Genomic DNA, 18730 nt, shown 5'->3' on the forward strand with positions numbered 1-18730 from the left:
TCTTTCAAGGAAGTACAAATACCTGGTGTACTTTAAATTAGGTATGGCTTGCTGGGTACTTCCTTTTTCACTTAACTGTAACATTTTGGATACCACAGTAATGGTTTGAACCTAAAGCAGCAGCACTCCACAACCTGAGAACATCTTGACAAAGGAAAAAATTTACATAGTCTACCTCATCCATTAGCACAACTTGGAAGCACTGTCTTGGAATGAAGAACTTGAAGTTGTGTCTGTTGGTGGCATTTCAGACATTTCTGACCCTTTGGAGGAGGCTGCAGGACCAGTCACCCACAGGCTTCTGTATGCAAGCCTGTTGTGGTGCCTCAATGACAATGCGTGACCGCAGATGAGAAAGATGAGCCTTCTCTCCACTACTTCCAGAACACAATGTTCAGCTCAGCAAGAGCTGCAGGAAATCCAGCACAGCTTTGCTGCTTTGAAACTTCAAGAGGCTTTGTTCCTGACACAGGTATAGGCTGGCTATGGTGGTTGTGGGACTGGCAGTAGGAGTGGGGGGAGGTTCCCTCAAGAATCATACTGAACAGCAGCCATCAGCAGGGCAAAGAGCATACATGAACTTACTGGAGACACTCCTGGAGACTCCCCCAAATTACTGGGCAAGACTTTGAGGGGGTGCAGAAGGCCCTATATTGGCACGGTGGGATAGATAGACCTCATTCAGTCATTAGCAAACCTATGTGAGACAGTCTTCTTGGGGCTGGAGATGTAGCAGTGAAGAAAACAAAGATTCCATTCTTGTGAAGTTTACACAAAGTGAGGAGGAGGGGATGATACAGGCTCTGAACTGAATCGTTTCCCCTAAAAATTTGTACATTGAAGCCTTAACCCCCCAAGTGATGATTTTTGGAGATGGGGCCTTTGGGAGGTAATTAGGTACAGATGAGGGCATGAAGGTGGAGCCCTCATGATGGTGGTGGTGTCCTTGAAGAAGAGACATCAGAGAGCTTTCTTTCTCTCTTTCTACCATGTGAGGACACAGTAAAAACATGACTGTCTACAAGTCAGGAAGAAAACCCTCACCAGGGAATCAAATTGGCTACCACTTTGATCTTAGAATCCCCATCCTCTGGAACTGTGAGAAATCAATTCCTCTTGCTTAGGTCACCCAATCTATGGTATATTTTGTTATGGCAGCCCTAGCCGACTAATACAATAAAGAATGTAAATAACACATAGATAAATTACCTAGTATGTTAAGAAGTGATACGTGCTATAGAATTTTATTTATTTTTATTTAGAGAGAGAGAGAGTGAGAATGGGGGAGAGGAGCAGAGGGAGGGAGGGAGAGAGCGAGAGGGAGAGAGAGAGAGAGAGGGAGAATCTCAAGCAGGCTCCACACTTAGCACAGAGCCCAGTGCAGGGCTCCATCCCACAACCCTGGGATCATGACCTGTGCTGAAATCAAGCTGGATGCTGAACTGACTGAGCCACCCAGGCACCCTGCTATAGAACTTTTTTTTTTTTTTTTTTTTTTTTTTAAAGAAGCAGGATAAATGAGATCAAGAGTATAGGTGTGGGGAACAAAGTTGGTCAGACTAGGACTCGTTAAGAAGGTGATATCTAAACAAAGAATTGAAGGAGATAAAGCAGGTAACTGATGGAAATGTGTTTCAGATAGCAGGTATAGCTAGGGCAATGGTCCTAATGTGGGAAGGTGGTTGGGATGTTCTTGCAATGCCAATGAGGCCAGCATGGCTGGAGGGGGGTAAACAAGGGGGAGAAAATAAGCATAAGGTCAGAACAATGATCTGGGTCTAGATCACAAGGACCTTGTGGACCTTTGTAAGGATTTACTCTGAGTGAAATGGGGAGATACTATGGAGATTTGAATAGGGAATGACATGATTACATTTAAGTTTAAAAAGATCTCTTGAGCTGCTGTGTTGAGGTCAGTATGGAATCTGGAAAGCCGGCCAAGATAGCATTGCAGTAATGTAGATGAAAGCTTAGACCAGCTGGTCGCAGTGAAAGTGGTAAGAAATGGTCAGATTCTGGATAAGTTTTGCAAGTAAAGCTAACAAGATTTGTTGTGTTAGAGACAGGGAGGCATCAAGGATGTCTGACTTGATTAATGGGAAGAATGCAGCTGCTATCAGATGAGATAGGAAGGTATTGCTAGTGCAGATTTGCGGCTTTCAGGAGTTTGGTTTTGGTCATATTGAGTTTGAGATGTCTATTGGTCATTCAAGTGGGGATGTCAAGGCTTGAATTATTTCAGTTATTGTGAACTCATGAGCACCTCAAGTGATGAATCCTGGGGAAATATGGATTACATCCACAACATGACCTTAAGTTGGCAGGGTTTGAAGGGATATTTGTTGAAGTCGTGAGTGTGACTTGTTAGAAGTTGGATGTATCCATGGCATAGTTGGAGAAGTGGCTCAATTTTCAGGGCTGGTCATTGTCATCTCTTTGTAAAAGGATCTGAATGCTTCCAGGCAAAACTACTTTGGATCCTCCTATTTTTTTTTAAATGAAAGTAATTATTTCCTTATGTGCTTGATTCTCCCACTTAATCACGAGCTCCTTGAAGGCAGCGCTGCGCTGTCTTTATCCCTGTATTTCAAGCAATTGACAAGCTAGTGTCCAGATGCAATAAATGCTTATTTAGTGAATAAATACAGTTTTGTCTATGTGAGAGTCAGTTACGTATTTTGTTTCAGTAAACTATTTTTAGACATTTGAAGTAATCTATCTCCCACTTAATGCCCTAAATTTGATTTTATAAAACAAGGCGTAAGATAAAAAGAAAAAAAAAATAAGCAAAGTGTTATTACTGTAATGCAAACGTATTATGGGTAAACATAAGGTACTTTTTGTCCCCTAAAGAGGTCTGTCTCATGACTCTTTCATCTCTATATTATGTGGCTGATGGATGTTCGGTCTTTCTACTGAGAGTGTTGTCCTCAGACCAGCAGCAATGGTATCACTTGGAAGATAGTTAGAAATGCTCCACTGCACACCTCCTGGATCAAACGATGCTTTTCAGCTAAAACCCCAGGTGATTCATGAGCACATTAAAGTTTAAAAAAAAACACTGTTCTGCAGCCAGGTTGGCAAACTACTACTTGTTTTTGTAAATAAAGTTTTATTGGAACATAGCCATACATATTTACACACTGCCTGTGGATTGTTGTGCTACAACAGCAGAGCTGAGGAGCTATCATAGAGACTGGCTTGCAAGGCCTGAAATACTTCCCATATTTTTTTTTAATGTTTGTTTATTTTTGAGAGACAGAGTGCAAATGGCAAGCGGCAGAAAGAGAGAGAGACACAGAATCCAAAGCAGGTTCCAGGCTCTGAGCCGTCAGCACGGAACCCAACGCGGGGCTCGAACTCGTGAACCGTGAGATCATGACCCGAGCCAAAGACAGACACTTAACCGACTGAGTCACCCAGGCGCCCCCCCCCCCCCAATCTGACCCTTTAAGAATCAGTTTGCAGTCTCTCTTCCTGGGTTCCAGTGTTATTCTGGACATACCTTCCGAGAGGCCGCATGCCATGTGTGAATGTTGTGGCCTGGACACTAATGTAAATATTCATTTGTTTTCTATTCTTTTTTATTGGGAAAAAGTGTTCAAAGATTTTGAATGCAAATATAAATCCTTCTAAAGTAGTACTATAAAATTGGGTAACATGAATACCATTCATATTCCAAAATTTTTTTTAAGTTTATCTTTTTCTGATTATAAAAACAATATGTGCTCATTACTGGAATTTTGAAAAGTACAGAAAGAATGAACAAGAAAAAGAAAATACTATCTAGATTTTAATATGTATTTTTATATGCTTAGACTGATCCCATATTCGTATTTTATATTCTGATTTTTCACTTATCCTACAGCAAATCTTTCCCCAAGATATAAAAAATTCTGTGTAAGCCTCATGCTTAGCAGTGGCTAATCTTCCATCACTGGGAATTGTTTCATTTTCTTAATGATTCTTCTATGGTTGGCTCTTTAGATCAATAACTATTTAAGAGTGAAAATTAGTGCTTATTATATAAGTGACTAGCAAATGATGTGCTCCAGCCCTTTTACTAAAAAGGACAGGGAAACAACACAGGATGAAAGTCCAAATTAATTAGCCTTTTAGTATTGATGTGCCTTTGTATATACAGGAGAAAGAAATTATTTGGGAGACTTATAACTGATTGAACATGATGGGAAATAAAGATACAAATTGTAATCCCCTAATGAAAAAGTATGTGATCTGTGAAAACTAGAGAAAGCAGTGAGGGCAGTTTTGACACGATGCAAATGAAAAGGCAGTAAGCCCTGAATTGTGAGATAAAAAGCAGGGCCAGACTACCAACAGGCGATTAAAACATCATCTTCCCAAACAACATGGCATCTATAGGCCTAACGTGCTATTTCTTACTATCATGTTCTAGCGAATCCCTAGGTGGTGGTTTAGGTACTTGACTCAAATAGATATTCTCATCTCACTTTGATTGCGGTGATGTTCACAAACACTGAGAAAAGGTACCACGGGCCAGAAGACCCCCTGTAGACATGCTGCCTTGGGCCTCCGCATTGCTGCCTGGCCTTGCCAGACCATACCTGCTCTCAGCCTAGACCTATTAGTTCCAGTCCCACAGAGAACAGCTCATCTCTGTCCTAGAATAAGTCATCATCATCCATTCTGCTCCTTGTGAGGATCTTCTTACTTATTCTGAGCCCAAGACTACACTCCCATCCCTGCTTTATGGAATGATTTTTGGCTCATGCCCTTCTGTTTGGATTGTAACCCCAACTGGCTTACCTGGGATTTGCTCCCTCCTACCTGCTCAGATCTCTTACTTTTGACCTTAACTTGCGCTTGTGATATGTAGTGCTCACATGCGCATCCTGGGAGAACCCAGTTTTCTAATGGAATTGCAGCTTCTACTGCACTTGACAGTCTAGAAAATCTGCAGCCCTATGCCCACCTGAACTAACTGGTAATGAGTTGTTCGTGACCTGCTGAGTGATGCTATCAGACTCAGAATAATTTCTGCCGTCTGCTGTGTCATCATTAAATATGTGATTAAAGAAGGAAGGCTTCATTCAAAGACACAAATGCAGGCCTTGAGTAAGGAGTTTTGTGGTGACCTCCACCATCTCTCTTACTCAGAAATGTTCTGAATTGGAAGCTGGACCGTTTGGTCCCACGGGGGTTAGGAGATTTCCTAGGGGGGTTGTAACAAAGCACTACGGTCTGGTGTGTTTAAATTTCTAAACAAAAGGAATTTATTCTCCCACAGTTCTAGAAGCTCAAAGTGTAAAATCAAGGTGTTGTCAGGCCCTGTTGTCTCTGAAGCCTCTGGAGGAGAATCCTTCCCAGCCCCTTTCGGCTTCCGGAAGCCCTAGGCATTCAATGGTTTGTGGTGGTATGAAGTTTCTGCCTCTATGATCACATGACATTCTCTCTTTGGTTGTCCCCTTCTCTTAAGGAGACCAGTCATATTGGATTAAGGACCCACCCTACTCCAAGATTATTTCATCTTAACTAACCACATCTGCAAAGACCTTATTTCCAACTAAGGTCACATCCTGAGGTATAAGGGGTTAGGACTTCAACATATGAATCGGGGGGACACAGTGTAAACCACAACAAGAAGGTAAAGCAAATGAGTGTTCAAGAAAGTATGTTTTGTTTGCATACCCTAAATTGGTCGGTGTATTCTTCACTTCTGTGATGAAATATGATGTTTACTCCATTTTCCTTGAAACACTCAGTTATCTTGTTCTACATTTCTTGTTGCTTCATGGGTGTCGGGAGATGTTTTATTTTATTTTTACATCTGCTCTTAAAAATACTATACTCTAGGGGCACCTGGATGGCTCAGGCGATTAAACATCTGACTTCGGCTCAGGTCATGATCACGCTGCCCATGGGTTTGAGCCCTGTGTCGGGCTCTGTGCTGACAGCTCAGAGCCTGGAGCCTGCTTCCGATTCTGTGTCACCCTCTCTCTCTCCCCGCCCCCCCACTCACACTCTGTCTCTGTCTCAAAAGTAAACAAACATTAAAACAAAATTTAAAAATGCTATACTCTAAAAAATTGCAAAAAATTGCAAATAGTATACTATAAAAATGCAATCATGCATGGCAACTAATAGTGGTCTCAGTTTAAGAGACGTTAGGATGTAGTGAAAATTGTAGCAAATTTGAGTGTGCATGCACATCAAAAGGAATCATTGCTACTTGACTCCTGCAGATTTCTGCTAAAAATAAATGTGGGCCCAGTGGTGTTCCCTCCTGTGAGTGGATTATATGATCCAGCTCTGATGTACTAAGGCATATGATATGTGTCTGTATCTTCTCTTCTGCCTTCCTTTCAAATCATGGGAACATGTGTTGGGATAGAGACTTGCCATCAGTGTTCTCTCGAAGGTTCCTAAAGGGCCTCAGGCTCAAGTCCAGTACGTGTGAGAGGGTTTCCCCACACCATCAAGCCATGTTTGGACACCAGCTGGGTATTCGACAATTCAACTCAATTCTGACACCATCTAACGAGAGGTAGAGTCAGATTCCACAGCTTCCTGGCTCCGTCCCACAAGACTGCCCTCCCGCTCAGACGCTGGTGGCAAATCCAGATTTTTACCTGTACCTCTGACTGACTGTAAATCAGAGGTTCCCATGCCCCCCTCCTGGAATGGGAGTTTCCTGTACTAACTCCTTGATAGCAATCTCCCCTCTGTTTTATGTTGTTTCTGGAATGCATGTTGATTGCATATGCAATTCCCAGGACCGATTCTCTGATTTTCTTACCGTTTCTTTTCTGTTGTCCACCTCCGTGTCTTTTTGTTTGTCTTTCACACAGAAATCCTGGCTTTATCTGCTGTCTCTTCTATAGATTAAAAAAAAGCAGGTGTTCTATTTAAATATGTTTTTTAATCTCTTTCTTGATCTTGGAATCTTCTTTTTCTTTTTCTTTTTTTCTTTTTTTCAGGTCATATATCTCATCTTTCTCTGTTTCTTTAGTTCTCTCCTGCTCCTTAATTGACTTCGGTTTTGGAGTTCTTTATTTATTTTATATTTTTGTTCTGGTTTCTTGAATGTTGGGGAGTTTCCTCAATTACTTGGTGCTCCTTTTAATACTTAAAGCAAAGTACTAAGATGCTGTTTGGAAGCTCTATATGCAAGGGCAGGGCTGACTGGTGGGTGGGGTTTGCCAGGAGGTTGTTGGGCACATCCGAGTTTTGCTTTGGAGCTTCCAAATATCAATATCTGTAGGTCTTTATTTTGGAGTTCAGGGTTTCATGGGAGACTCCTAGGTGAATGAGTCTGCCTGCTGGAGCTCTAGGCCTGGGCAGGAGAAGAGAAGAAGGCCTTGGGCTTCTCAGTAACTCTGTATGGAGACTTCCAATTAATCGCCCTGCCTCAGCCCTCCACTGTATGAGGTGTCCTTGAATATAGGGTGGTTCAGATTCATTTCCTCTGAAGAGTAAGCATTTGGTCTCTTCAGGAGTGAGCATAAGGGGAATGCCTAACCACACAGACTGGGAAATGGGGACTTGAAGGTCCACCTGCTCCTTAAAGAAGCTTTCCACCCATCCCAGTATTTAGCTTTCAAGTGCACTCTGAATTATGTGTTACTTCTGATTTCTGTGACTTTTCAGGCTTCCAAAGGGTGGATTGCATGGCTCCTTGTTATCGTTGCCCTCTGAAGGCACTTGAGTTTCAGCTTTTCTATGCTAGGAGTCAGATCCTACAGCAATAGATGCTGTCATGTTGAAAATCTCTGTACACCTAAGTGATTAACAAGGCTTAGCTAATACCCATCTTGTTTCTGTGTTGGTGGAAGTTCACAGTAATGGGATCTGACCAGTTTAACGTTAATGAATCACACTCTGTGGCGAGGTAGCTGCCTTTCATCTTAAATACTAAAGTCAGACTTAGAGCCATGCACATTGTTAAGCAGATGCTTTGCCTCACCACTTGTCTTTCAGTTGCAGAAAATATCGGTTTCATTGCAAAATTAAATTGGTATGCTTGTCTAATTAACTGTGAGTATTGGGACAAATTCTTTCCCCCTCTTCTCCTTTTATTCCATAATCCTATTCAAAACCAGATCCCAGAAGGAGAAACAGCATGTCCTCACCAGCTCAGCAAGTTTCTTATGAAGCAATGCTTCTTCCACTCAGACTCTGCTGCCTTAACAGAGGCAAGAATGTGAGTGATGACTCTTCAGTGGCCTCGAGAGTCCCATCAGCTCTCACACCCCAATGTGTAAGCCCCACGGATCCCCCTTGATGAGAATTTTGTCTGAGGAGGGGTCTTTGAAAACAATGTGTTGTGTAATATGACCAACCATCTAACTAGAAACCCCAAACTAAGGGGTCTCAGGCCAGCTGTCTCAGGCCAGGGATCGTGTGAAACCTCGTATGCTGAAGACTTATCTGAGCTGTCCACACTCGATGGAGAAATGCTGGTCAATGAGTAGAAAGACTGGCATAGGGAAGCCAGAGACCAAGCCACTACTATCCAGTTTACCATCTGGATTATTGGGTAACTAAATAAAAAAGTAAAGAGACAGAGACACAGAGATTGATTTAAGGAATCATAAACAACAGAAAAGATGATTGCTGGAGTAGTCAGGGTTCTCCAGAGAAACATCAAATAGTGAAGCAGGACCCAGTCATTGCCCCGACTGACTCCATTTTGCCTTCAACCTGTTCCACTTAATGGCTGTTTTCCCCTCTATCTACTCAGGTAACTCCGGCAGGGGGTGTGGTGGGCAAAACCTCCTGTGATGGGAATCAAAATTGCCCCTTTAAGCAGTAACGACTGCCCTGATGTCAGTAAGACCCTATATGATCGATCCCAAGATAATGATCAACCTGGCTTTTGTTGCTTAGCTGCACATACCCACCAATCTTTGTTCTGCATTTTCCCTATATAAACTTAGAAGTATTCTCAGCAGTTCTTGGGACACTAGTCTGCTGTCTTCCTGGTGTTGGCCTCATTGAAGTAAAATCCTTTCTTGTTTCACCACCATTGGCCTCTCTGCCTTCCCATATTGTCAGCAGTGAGTGGCACAACCTGGTCCCTTTGGGACCCTGGGACCAGGTGTAAGATCTTGCACCCTGGAGCTCTGGTAACAATAGGATGTTATCTATATCTAATATTTCTCTTTTTCTGATTATTGACACTTTTTCTATGTGGTATTCAAAGGCAAACTCCCCAGCTTGATTTGAATCTTGTCTAAACCATGGATATTCATGTTCAAATTCCTTTGTGTGTGTTTAATCCTTCCTCTTGCATATCTTGAGTTTTCAGATTTGCTCACTTTCCTCTGTGTTGGGCTACCAGTCAGTACAGGGAGTCTTAGCTTTACCTAGAAAACCCGAGAAACTAACTCTCTGGCCCCTCCTCATTTTTTTTTTTTTTTTTTTTTTTGGTATACAAATCAACTAGTATTTTAATTTTGTTACTTCATTTGACAGTGAATTCTGCCCAGACTCACATTTAAGACCACCCTCTTCTGACACAGGACCCTATTAATGCATCCTGTTTTGATCATGGGGTCCTTTTCAATGTTTTTTGTTTTTGTTTTTTTCTGGGTCCCTGGATTTAAAATTAGCATACGGTTACCTTTCATATTTTATTTATTTTATTTTATTTTTTATTTTTTAGGTAGGCTCCAGATCCAATGTGGGCTTTCACTTACAACCCTGAGATGGAGTCTCATGATCTACTGACTGAGCCAGCCAGGCACCCCTACCCTTTCATATTTAAAATTTTTACCTAATTTAGTGTTTGTTACTACACAGTTTTCATTTCAGTATTTTCTCTTTTTTAGTGTGTGCTTATTCCCTAAGTATATTAATTTTTAAACTTGAGACTTGGATGTTATTTTATTATTTGGATCCATATTACTGCCATTTGTAATTTTTCTTCTTTTTTTATTTTTTGAGGCATTTGCATATTCTCCCAGTTTAGCATCATCTAACATCTAAACATTTCACCAGGTGTGTTCTATTTTCCTTTTCTGTTATTAGTGTTCAATGTTTATGGATCTTTGAGAGGCACAGGCCAGGAAAATCCCAGGGAGAGACATAATGCATGTGCTCAGTTGGACTTGTTGCAAATGACTCCACGTTAGCAGGATAATCTTAAAAAGAGTTACCACTTCCTTGTGTGATCTCTCTCCCTTAACCCTGTTGTCAGGGAAACATATCAAGACTTACTTATCCCTTTTATGATTTTTGGCCAATTCTCAGTACATATGTAACAAATGTCAAAGTCTCCAACTTTAAGGGGCAGCTTCCTCAATATATTTGGAAAAGAAGTTATTTATCATATATTTGTCAGGGAGTTAACCACTTGGCAGCTAATTCTTTGAATTGCAGGTTTTCTGCAGTGAACCCCACTCTTTGCTGCTGGTTACTGCCTAGGTTTCTTGGACTACATTCTTCTCAGTGCAGTGCCACCACCATGGTCTAGTTCTGTGAGGGCAGGGCTGAGTTCCTGTCTTCTAATCATCAAATTCTAGGCACTCAGCACGATGTGTGTCCATAGAAGTTTGTAAGAGATATGTTTTGCGTGGATGAGTTTGTTAATTGTCTGCTATATGTAAAGCAAAATGACACTAAGCACTGGGAATCCAATGGTGATTCAGAAGTCCCTGCTTCTTATGGGCTATAGTTTCACAAAGAAGATAAAGTATTAAATAGGCAATCAGAATAGTATACGATAAGTGATGTGCCAGGTTGGTGAGGCTGATGGGAAATAGGGTAAGGGAAGACACTGATGAGGGTTGAAATAAGGATCTAAGGATTGTAGCTGGGTAGGGAAACACCTGAAGATAGAGTGTGGTGATAGGGAATAGAGGGATCAACTATCTGGAGGAAGCACTGAGTGAAAGAATTGGGAAAATTGAAATTGTGCTCAGAGAGTGGGGTGTTTGGCTCATTTTTTCAAAGGTACAGAAGTTCCAGGTAAAATTGCAGTTCATGATGTGCTATGTCAAAGGATGGTCTGGTGGAGAAAATCACTATCTGGGAACGGGTCAAAGAAGTGAGAGGTCAGAGGCTGGGAGGACTCATCCACATGCTGATATTATTTACAATAATCAGAGTCTCCACAGATCTCAAACTCTTCTTCCTCTAGAACACAGATCATCTCTTTTGAGTTAGGCTGCTGTTCTGGGTGCACCCCATGCAGCTTTGTCATGACTCAGCATTTATCACACTGCTTGGTCATCGCCTTTTACATGTCATGGAAATCAGGAACCACACTGTCTCTCTGGCTCTAGCAGAGGGTAAGGTACACAGAAGGGCTTGATAAATATTTTTCAATGAAAACATGAATGAAGAATTCAGTTATTGTAAGTAGGCTTGGTTTCAGCTTTATGTTGATGAAGGGACTCGATATCACTAGAATCTTTTTTTTTCCCTCCCCTCTATTTCTGGACTCTGCTTCTTTTGTTTTGTCCCTATTCTTAGACATTTCTCTCTTTGTGCTAGAGAAATGGAACCAGACCTCATACTGCTCAGTCCGTTGTCTCCACAGTTGGGTACATGTAGTCCACAGCATGCAAAATGTTATCTAAAGCATATGGCCTGAGAAGAGGGAAAGCATGGTTACTTGGAGGGAAATCAAGGCACTACACACACACACACACACACACACACACACACTTATGTATCTCAAGAAGAGTAACTGGATTCAAGCAGCAGAAACAATAGATAGACAACAATAACAACAATATTTTTTCTTGTGACACCAACAATAACTTCAAAAAGCACAGAAGTCGAATCTTGTTTGCTCTTCAGGGCACAGAGTCCTCACCTAGATGTTTCTGAGTGAATGTCATTTGCCTTTGTTCATGATGAGGTGCTCACTTTAACTTCTTGGAATCCCAGGACCACTGAACCACAGAGTTTGGAGGTTGCTGGCTGTGGGTCACGATCCTCACATTCCAGAAACCTTTTTGAGCCATGTGGACAGTAGCACTGTGGTTGCCATAGAAAGACTCCTTTTGGGGAATCTCCTTGAGATACACTGATGGAAACTTGACAGTGACTTCCAATTGTAGTTAGAGCCACAAGACTTCCAGTAAATAGCCTCACTGCTGAAAACAACTGTCTTGAAGAAGGGAGGATAAAGGCATAGGGAGTTGGAGAGGAGTGTGTGTGCAAGAGTTAAATGAGAACCACTGAAAGCTATAGGTGTAACTGAAAGTCCACAATAGCTTTCAAGATGACAGGAAAAAGAGGCTTCCATGGTCATTGTTACGTCTTAGAAGCCAGAGGCTAAGTCTGCCAGTGGCATTTAGCCATGCATAGTGATCTAATAATCAGAATCTTTTACAAAATATAAAAAGCCTCAGGAGAAGGAAAAGTAACAAAATCCATTTTGGAAGAACTTAAGCAAATCTTTGGAAGGGAAAAAACCAAAGTGATAGACAAGTTATTGTATGGAACAGACATGAGAACATTATCTTAATCTCCTGGCCAGTATTCTCCCAGGCTTTGGTCCATTTTAATTCCCTTCCAATTTACAAATTACTTTAACATTTATAAGGGACACAGGTGTGCCTTAAATTGATAAGTAGAGTGTCAAGCATCACTTCCAATAACAGGAAAAGAATCCACAGTCTTTAATTTTTACGTCTAATTGACTTCAGTTGAGGTGTAGTCAAATGTATATTATTTCTTAATTTGACACCTTCTACTTAAGAGGTCTTATTTTATGTGTATCAGAGTCACAGGTGTGAAATTAGTCACTGGGAAGGCTAACTGTTCCAGATTCTTTTGACCTTATGGCTGGAAGGAATTTAATTGTAACCTCATAAAAAGAAAGGAATTCTGGTCACTAGGGAAGATGATTACATGGTCATTGACAATGTGAACTTGAATGGCTACATTAGCTCTTTAATTATAATGAATCAAGAAGAAACGTTCAAGGTTGGAAAGGAGGCTCCTGATAGGGGATAATGACAGGTACTTATGCAAATGGTATCAACACTGACAGAATGAAGAGGCTGGAGCCAGAAGGGAGATGTGCAACACCTACCGAAGATTCAGCATCTGTCATTAAAACTACTGCATAAAGTGACACGGTTCTAGTCACTAAATCTCAAGGTGGAGATTTTCTTTGTTAGGTTAGTACTTCTGTTGTCTTTTCCCTTCTGAAATTTTGGTGCCAATTTAGTGTGAATTTCCTTAAATGTGAATTGAGGAAGAAGTAAATAAATAGCAGACCAACATGTTCTTTACATAGGTTCTTATTAGTAAAAAAAAAAAAAAAAAAACAACAACAAAAAAACATTATTGTTTGTCTTTTAATTCCCAGCCCTGGCTTCAATATCTATCATTTCAAAGTACCCAGGGCAGTTCTTAATGCATAGAACATACTTATTAAGACTTGATAAATAAATTAATGATTAAATGAACGGATGATTATGGGGACATGAATGTTGTAAAGGAGAAAGGAAAGAAACTAAAAACCCAACTGAGGGATAGAGCTTCAATATTAGATCTCAATTATGAAACTGAACAAAGGGCACCTCATTCAAACTGGAGTCTGAGGCGTGCCTGGGTGGCTCAGCTAGGTAAGCATTGGACTCTTGATCTCCTCTCAGGTCATGGTCTCATGGTCATGGGATCGAGCCCTGAGCTCGATGCTCTGAGCTCCATGCTCAACATGGAGCCTGCTTGGGATTCTCTCCCTCTCTTTCTGCCCCTTCCCCACTTGCACACTCTCTTTGTCTAAACAAACGAACAAACATTTAAGAAAAGGTATTTAAAATGGAGTCTGAAGGGGGAAAAAAATGGAGTCAGGAGGCCAGGAGGGGTAGTTCTCACAGACCTACCACTGGTTGAAACTCTTTGCAGATCCTAAGGGGAAGAAGCCTACTTTACTACCTAACAGGAGGAAGATTTTCTCCTCCCCCAGCAACAGCCCAGCCAATGAGGACTGTCACAAATCAGCCAATGAAAAGACACTACATTTCCAACTCCCAGTTTACTCCAATGGACTTTTTGCTTATAAAAACCCTTCCCAGCTCCCCCCTTTCCTTTATAAAAGAGCCTCTCCCTTATTCTTCAGGCTTGCCTATGGTTCACCATAGCTTACTTGTCCTGAACTGCAATTCCTCTGCTATTCAGAAATAAACCCATTTTGCTATTAAAATAACTGGCTGTTTTATTATCCAGGCTGATACGATTTACACAGCATTTACAACACTGAAAATAGATGTATTTCTTGGAATTCTTTAAAGAAAGTCTGTTGAGAACACTTATGAGATAATCATTTTTAGTCAGAGATTACTTAATTAAGGTAAGTATATATAAACAGCTTGTACCACCCACAGGCAAAGTACTGATGTTTGTCTGGGTAATGAAACTGGTTTCTGCTTATAGAAAACTAGGCAGCCCTCCTTGGAGCTTTTTCTTCTGAACAAGCACAACAATGACAAAAATCCATACAGAAAATATGTTTTTTTAGGACATAGAGTCATCATCTTAGGGAGAAAACAGTTATTCCTTAGTCCTAATATTTGGTCCTTGTGGATAGAACTTCTATTACAATAATCTTCCCCTTTCCTTTTTACTTGTCTTCAGGAAAAGAGACTTTATTTGGTATGCCAACTTGGGAGAAGAAGCTGAACCTCACCCTCTTTTTTAGAGCCACTCTGCTCACAAGAAGCCTGCATTATTTTTCCTCTGGTCAGTTGTTCTCAAAAGTGTGTTCTCAGACCAAAGGCCTCAAGATTCTCTGGAGACTTGTAAGAATTTGTTATCTGAATGAGCCACCCCCCAAAAAAATATTAAAAAATTAAAAAGAAGGGGCACCTGGGTGGCTCAGGCAGTTAAGCATCTAACTTCCTCTCATGTCATGATCTTGTGGTTCATGGGTTCAGGCCTCATGTTGGGCTCTGTGCTGACAGCTCAGAGTCTGGAGCTTGCTTCGGATTCTGTGTCTCCCTTTCTCTGCCCCTTCCCCACTCATGCTCTGTCTGTCTCTCAAAAATAGACAAAGAAACAAACAAAATTTAAATGAGCCAAAGATGGCCTCCGGGTGTTGGCCCAATCTGTTTTCTTCTTCACAGCAGTATGGGACCAGTTAGCTCAATAGCCCACTGGCACCGAACTTAATTTTTTACATATCCAAATGTTTTAAGCAGAGCCCTAATAAATTAGCAGATTATTAGCCAAGGAGATCCTACCTGCTTTGCATACCCCATATAATTGCAGCCAGCCTCCACTAACCGTAGATAAGATAAGATAAGAGAAGAGAAGAGAAGAGAAGAGAAGACGAGATAGATAAGATAAGGTAACTACTGGAGCTGTAAAGAAGACTCCAAGATGCTGCTGCCCTTCAGAGCTCTGTGACCCAGACCCTCCCCATGGACAGCTGCACAACATCACCCAGACACTTGATCCTCTTGCTGGGTGGTGGTCTCTGCATTATCTCACGCGGTGAGAGACCTGCCCCACATGTGAACGTGTCAAAGTGTCAGCCAAATAAAGCTTGTTGTATGTTATTGCAGTGTTCACATCTATCACATCTGTTCCTTGATCAACTCCCAAATCTTTGGAACTCACTACAGAATTACAGAATTCAGGTCCTGCCTCAGACCTACTAAGTCTCTACTCTTGGGTGGGGACCAGTAGTCTATACTTTAATAAATGCTTCAGATGATTGTGTTGAATGCTGAAGTTTGAGAACCACTGTCTTTCATAAGGCAGGACACCCATTGGTGAAGCCTGTAGTTCTTTCGCATGTGTGTTATGACCTGGTAAGTTTCTGTATTATTAATCTGTTGCTGTGTAACAAATTCCCCTCAACAGTTAGTAGCTTAAAATAATTCACATTTATTATCTCATTGTTTCTGTGGGTTAAGAACTCAGAATCAGCTTAGCTGGGTGGTTCAGGGTCTGGATTTCTCATGTGGTTACCGTCAGGATGTTGGTTGGGACTTCAGTCATCTAGGGGTTTGACTAGGAAGGTCTATTTCCAAGGTGGCTCACTCTCATGGCTGTTGGCAAGACCTCTGAGTTGCTTACCATGTGAGCACCTCTGTAGGCCTGCCTGAATAATTTAATGACAAGGAAGTTGGCTTCCCACAGAATAAGAGATCCAAAAGAAAGCAAGAGAGAAGTTATAGTGTCTTTTATAACCTACCCTCAGAAATCACATTTGCCATTTTCACAAATGTCCTATTGGTTATGAAATTCAGCCCTAGCATGGGACATGAATGCCATGGGGCAGGGGTCATTGGGGGACATCTTGGAGGCTGACTACCATAGTCTCTCTAAATCAGAAATGCAACAGTGGCAATGTAAGTTTCCCAAATGTCAACCTAAATAAAGAGGTACACGAAGGCCAACACAAATGACCAGAAATTGAGTTTAGTTGGGAATAGCAGAGGAATTGCAATTCGGGAAACCCATGCTATAACAAGCTACAGGTGAGTCTGTGGAGGGTTTGGAGTAGAATGTATTTATGGTAAGGAATGCAAAGAGGAGGAAGTTGAGCCAGAGTCCAAGAAGTAATTTCATTGGCTTGAGGATGTAGAGAGATTCTTGGCAGCTGTTCACAGGTCAGGAGGTAAGTCTTGGTCTTCTGTAAATCCTACACTTCATGAAAGTCAGTCTCTTGGTTCTTAAAGTCCATTATCCTGAGGGCACATGTGTGAGATTCTACATCTCATATCCTCTGGTTCCATTGAAATCCTTTCACACAAACATGGCATGTATCTATAATCAAAGGTGATATTTTGCTTCTGTCTGCTCATGGCCAGGTTTCATTTGATTGCTAGCTTGGATGGGGAAAAGCAATGTTATCGACTCTCTCATAACCCAACATGTAAAAAATTGTAAATCATGGTAATCCCTCTCATATGCTTTTCTAATTAATTGCCTACTATACATCTCTCTCAGGATGCCCCACAGCACCCCAGAATTATACTCCTGATACACCCTGCTAAACCTGTTTTTCTTTCATTTCCTTCTTATATTCAATAGCACCACCATCCGGCCGCCTGCCCAGGTCAGGAATCTTGGAGTCTCTCTTAGTGACTGTCTCTCCTTCATCCCCCAAGGTCTGGTAATCATCCAATCCTGCTGACTTTATCCCCTAAGTAACTCTCAAACTTCTCGTGACCTCCACGTTGCTCTTCTCTCAACAGCATTGATGTTACAACCACCAGCTGGCCTCTCTACTTTCCCTGTGGAAAATAGTTTGGAGGTGGGATGGAGGGGAGTCAGGGAGACCAGCTGGGGGTTGTGGTATCAATCCCGTTGAGAGAAAAAAGGGGTGGTGGTGAAGAAGAGAACTAATTTGAGTGATTTTTCTAAAACGTTCTCTTCTTTAGATCCCTCTCCGTAACTCCCTTTTGTCCTTAAAGTCCAATTCCAAGTACGCCTGAAAGCCTCCATGACCGGGTGTGGTGTAGCTCTTCAGTTTACTCTCTTGCCTATACTCAACCAGTCTGAACTTCCTTCAGACTCACGATTGCCTATTTCTCTTTACCACCAAACCCATTTTATAAATGTTCCCCTCCATCTGAATTTCCCTTTGCTTCATCCTATTCATTTGTGAAGCTTTCATGTGTTCTTCAGGGCTTGGTTTATATGTTCCCTTTCTGGGAAGTCTTTTCTGACTCCCAGATTTGGGATGAAAGCTTCTCTATGGTCTCCTTCAGCACCTCACGGTTATCTAATCATCATATGTACCAATATTGAGACGATGATTTATTTGAGTCTCTCTTCCACTGAATTGCACAGTGCCTGAGGCAGGGACCCTGTCCTACTAACTATTGTACACCCAGCCCTGTCACAGGTTCAGCACTTGATACAGTGTGTTGAATGAATGCTTTTGTATTTATCAGTTAATAGACCATTTGCTTCTACTCTCAGTGGAGGACTGTTTCCTTTGATTGACGGCTCATTATTTCCTTTTATATTCTCTGTCTTCCCTATCTCCCTCTTGCTCCTGTACCCCCACCCCTTTCCCATTTCCTTTCTTCTCTTCCTCCTTTCCAAAATACTTATTGAACCCCTACTGTATTCCAAGAAGTGCTCTTCTAACCTCTTTCTACCATTTCTTCACATCTTCTGCATTAGAGTTCTTCATTTGCTGTTTTTCTATTTTTACCAAGAATGTGGATAATCTTCAAGATCATTCTTATCTATGTCTGACCCTGTAATAAGTATAGGAGAAAACAAGGCTTTGTGTAGAATCAGAGGTATACTGCATTTGGCCCATGGTGATGCCTATGTCTTGCTTTATTTGCTTTCTTCATCATATAAGCACACCTGAGTGAACAGGTCTACTGGGTTCCTTCTAGAGGACTAAACTTGTGAGGAAGAGGATACTAAGGCTTTCTGCAGAGCTTCACAGTGTGTGAGTCCATGTTAACGTGACTGTCTCCAACATCACAAATATGGAGACTTGTGTGATGGTGTGGTGCTCATAAATGGACTTTCTGAAATAAAAGAGATCCCTGATTTATAGCTTTTGCCAGTTTGCGTGGTATAAATACGCCTACCGTGGTTGATTTCAAGCTACCAATATGACATCATTGAACACAGAGTTGGGAAGTGATAGGTAGAATCAGCTCTTGCTAAAAGGTACAAGCCTGTCCAGCACACCACTGCTATGTCAGGGGGCACAGGCTTCCAGGAAGGGGGCGCTGGGTAGCTATCATTAGTCTGACCAGCACCCTGCTCTCTTTTCTGAAAGTTGCCTTACAACCCTGCAGAGTTA

Source organism: Leopardus geoffroyi, chromosome A1, assembly GCF_018350155.1.
Source record: "Leopardus geoffroyi isolate Oge1 chromosome A1, O.geoffroyi_Oge1_pat1.0, whole genome shotgun sequence".
Classification (NCBI taxonomy): Eukaryota; Metazoa; Chordata; class Mammalia; order Carnivora; family Felidae; genus Leopardus; species Leopardus geoffroyi.